Genomic DNA, 4,444 nt, shown 5'->3' on the forward strand with positions numbered 1-4,444 from the left:
ACACTCTCATCACATGGTTTCTTGTAGCCGTTCGGGCCTCAGGATCAGTGAAACGCCTCAAGACAATGCTCCTCATTAACGATGCTGTCCAATCAAAATGCTTTCACATTCAGCTTGTGGGGGATGGGCAGTTTGTGAGTCTGAAAAGTGGAAGTTTCCCTATTGGTCTGCTCTTGAGCCGAACCTTATTCTAAATGAAAGGGGAGCTCTGAGTACTAAGATGTATTTAATAGCAAATGCATTTAATAGCACTCACTTGTCGAGAATGCCGTTCTCAGACAGCAAGAAAGGAGAACTCAATTTGGATTTCAAGTTAGAGACAGCAGTCGCTTCCAAAGAGTTTCAGTTGCTACTCTCGGCCTCTCGGAAGGTGACAAGCAAGTCACAGTCAAACCAAACAGACTTCTGGATTCTGACAAAAGCCAAATGTGTATGATCAAAAAACATTCCTTCAGCTGTATTTGAGAGACCATTTAGCCTTTAAAATAACATTTGTGGAATTCTCGTTTTAATTTGCAATAACACATCCCTGTGTAAACTTCTAGAAACAAGTTGAATGTCGGCTAACTCTTGTGAAGAGAATTGCAAAGCAAACACACACGGCGGGGGGTAAAGTTGCATTTGAGGGGAAAAACGCCAAACCGATAACAAATTGGGGAAGGTGAGGCGGCCAGGCGAGGCGGTGAGGCGAGGCGAGGCCGCGGGCACATTTGTTGCTTCATTAACTACGCTCACACGCTCACCTGGAGGGGGGTCAGCGCAGGGCCCGCGGCCGCCACGTCAGGTTGCCATGTCAACAGCCCATCTGATGCGCGCAGGCCGGTGGGCGCGCGGAGACGGGAACTTAAGTGACAGAGCAGGTCTGTTAGCAGGTCTGTAAACAAGTCAGTTCGCATGGCATCACATGCGGGAGCCACTTAAGATATCCAGCAAATAACCAAACATTTAAAAAATAATCATTATTAAATTATTTACTTACTTTCCTCCCTCTTATTTTGTTTATGACTCAAATGGCTCAAGTGTATTTTTCTTCTAAATTTCTAATAATAATAAAAAATCTCTACTATAACATCACATTATATGTCCACCCCCGTTAGTCATATTTAAGCATTTGGCCATGAAATGATTCAGAAATAATGAATTAGAGAGGCTGATCCCAGTAGTTGTTGAAATAATTGTGGTTAAGTAGGGATCTCTTCTCCCTCCCTCAACTTTGTTTTCCATTTTGTTGGATGTACGTACACTTAAAAAAATTAGTTTAGTTCGCAATAGGAAAAAAACCCCCCTCTAAACTCAGGTGTGATTACAGTCAAATCTCACAGTAATCCCTTGCATTTCGAAGGTGACTTTTTAGCCTCCATATCACTGTTGTCAATGACATACAGCAAGTCAGGCATCACTCACAGCCCATCACCCATGTGAGCAGCGCTGAGAAATCCCTTCAGTTTAACCTCAGTCACCCTGTCTCGTCGCCTCAACAGGCACAAACACGCCGGCTGAGGCTCCCTGAGCAACAGGAAAGGGAAAAAAAAAAGAAAAATGTGAGCATTTGCCGCACAGAACGGACGGGTTTCATTGCTAGCAGTGATTCAGTCACACCCACGGAGCACCCGTGCAGCCCAGCACTGCAGCTGGTACCGGAGCACTTCACGAGTGCCGCGCTCTCCTCCCGGGGAGGTGGAATCGGCGGCGCTTTGTTTGCGTGGCGTTCTCCGCATCAAATTACCAAGTCCAAAGGGATTTTTTTCTTTTTTCTAGGTGTAGGGACTGCAACACAAATTGTGTTAAGTTACATCAGAATGCCTGGAGGGTGAAAACACCTTTTGCTGATCCTTAGATACATTATGTGCAAGAGCATAGTTCAATAAACAGATAATAAACATGTTTTTAGAATTCATATTTTGAAAATTCCATTAGTAATGTTTCCCCTTCTTTTATCTCTTTTGCCTTAAATTGCTATACCTTATTTTTTAATCATTCTTGATTTTTTTTAACAAGCCCTATATTTATGACATATTGACATATCAATGACATATGACATATCTTTTGCCTAAAATTGCTATACCTTTTTTTATCATTTACATTTTTTTAACAAGCCCTATAATTATGACATTTGATTAGATCTTCTCAATAAGGACATTTACAACACTAAACTCTTGTATTCATGTTGGCAGCTATCTTCTCAAGTCCCCATTCTTTGCATAAAAAACCTTGCCACCTCATTTTCCCGAGTCTGTTCAGTCCAGAGCTGCATCTTTATATTTCCCCATAAATACCCAAATTCACCAGCATGTCTATCCACAGCCCACTCTGTGACTTTCCACATAACTTGGGTCCTGCCTGTTGGATCCGGCCCTCCCGGAGTTAGCTGGTAGGAGTGACAGAGCCCCCTCTTACATAAGCGTTTCCATATGCGCCGGCCGTGCCTCAGTACAGTATCACGTCATGTGTTCCACTGTAGCACATGTGAAGCATTAACTCCTGGCCTAGTCACTCCCAGCTGATCCAGGGAGAGGAGCGCTGCATGTACAAGCTTGCGCTGAGGAGCAGACCAGATAAAGGTCACCCGCAAAATGGCCTCCGTGACCTCAGCACAGCTGACTGTTTTATTAATGGCATGATGAACTAATAGATAGAGTGGAGAGGTAAACAGACCGGTAATTAAGTAAGCCGTTCTGAAGGATGAAGGATGATTTTGGGGAACGTTTCAGGAGAAAACTTTTTTTTTTTCTCTTCTTCTACTTCTTGGGAAAATTGTATGGAAATGTTCCTCCATTTCCATAAAATCTCTGCTTGTAAACACAGTAATGAATCTTGTTGAAAAAGACGGTAAAAAAAAAAAAAGACGGTAGTTTATAAGCAGAAGTGACAAAGTGTGGCTGAGTGCTCTGTGTGTAGGCATTCAGTGTGCTGTAGCGCCATAAATTAGGGTCCTGACATGAGGAGATGCTTCACGCTGGAAAACATAATCACAGTTGCTCATAAGAAGTGCCCCAGCCAGGTACACAGAACAGAGGGAGGGGAATAGAGCAGGGGGGAAATGGAGAGACTAGAGAGAGGAAGGGAGAAAAAAGTAGAGAGAGGAGAGGAACAGAGGAGGGGGATAAGAGGAATAGAGAGCAAGGGGACAGGAAGAGAGAGTGAGAGAGAGAGAGAGAAAGAGAGCGAGATCAGGGGACAGGGGGAGAGAGAGAAACAGAGAGGCGGAAGAGGAAGAGAGAGAGAGAGAGGGAGGCTCTGTGGGGATTTGGAGACTTTAGAGGTTTCTGATGAGGGCTTAATATTCAAAAGGCACAGTCCTGTCACTTAAAAGACTTGGGCTGAGTAAAAAAAACAAGAAGAAATGGTTTGGCTGATGAGTGTTAGTGGCAACAAGAAAATGAAAGTGTGGATGTGGGCACTGTCCTGTGGTAGTGTACATCTGTGGGAGAAAGTGTGTGTGTGTGTGTGTGTGTGTGTGTGTGTGTGTGTGTGCGTGTGTGGTGCGGTGCGACCATGTGTGCACGTGTGTCGCAGACTTAAACAGGTTTTATTCTAACACTTCATGAAGGAAATGATAAAACACACAAAGTACATTATGCTTCATATTAAATGATAATTCATCATACATAAATTTTTAAATGGCATAAAATACGATTTGAGTTGTTCCATAATAGAACATAAACATACTGAATGAGGAATTCTGATATTGTTATCAATATCCATCTCATCTCAGACTTATTACGCCTATATCTGATGTAGGTTTTTGACAGGCGACATTATTTATCTTAGCCACTGTGTCATCAAGTCATAATTCAGTTACAGACAGAAGACAACTATATGAGAGTGAGGTAACTTATGACATGTAGAAAAACATGTAGTCCTCTTCTGCATTATCTTTTCATTAATTGATAAAGAAGTCGGTTTTTAATAAGCGACAAGTGGTATCTAACAGATATACTTTCCCACTAGTGGCAATGTGAGCCATGTGACTAATGCACTGTCTGAACAAATATGATATCTTCTTGCTAATTCAGACCTCAACACCAGCTTCACTTAAGTACTTGAGTGCTTGACATCTTACTGTAATTTTCAAAATCCATAAATGAAAACTGACTCCAGCGTATCTTTTAAATAAAGCCCGTATTACCCCCCCCCCCTCTCATTCTATGGTCAAATGAGCGGGCTTTAATGGAGTTATGTAACTTTATAAGAATTTTGTCATTTCATAAAAGCCCACCAGCTCATGGCGCTTGTGCCTATGGCAACCGTGAAAACACTGAACAACATGATCTCGCCCGTGACGATCGGTACGGTGGGGATGAAACGGAATCAATCCAATTAGGAGATTTCTCTTACTTTCTCAAGACTTCCCAGGGCTCGGAGAAAAACACAGTGATTGTCTTTTCATTTGCGATGACAGCTTTTTAAAAGTGTATAAAGTTGAGGAATGCTCTCTCTCTTT

This window comes from Sardina pilchardus, chromosome 14, assembly GCF_963854185.1.
Source record: "Sardina pilchardus chromosome 14, fSarPil1.1, whole genome shotgun sequence".
Classification (NCBI taxonomy): Eukaryota; Metazoa; Chordata; class Actinopteri; order Clupeiformes; family Clupeidae; genus Sardina; species Sardina pilchardus.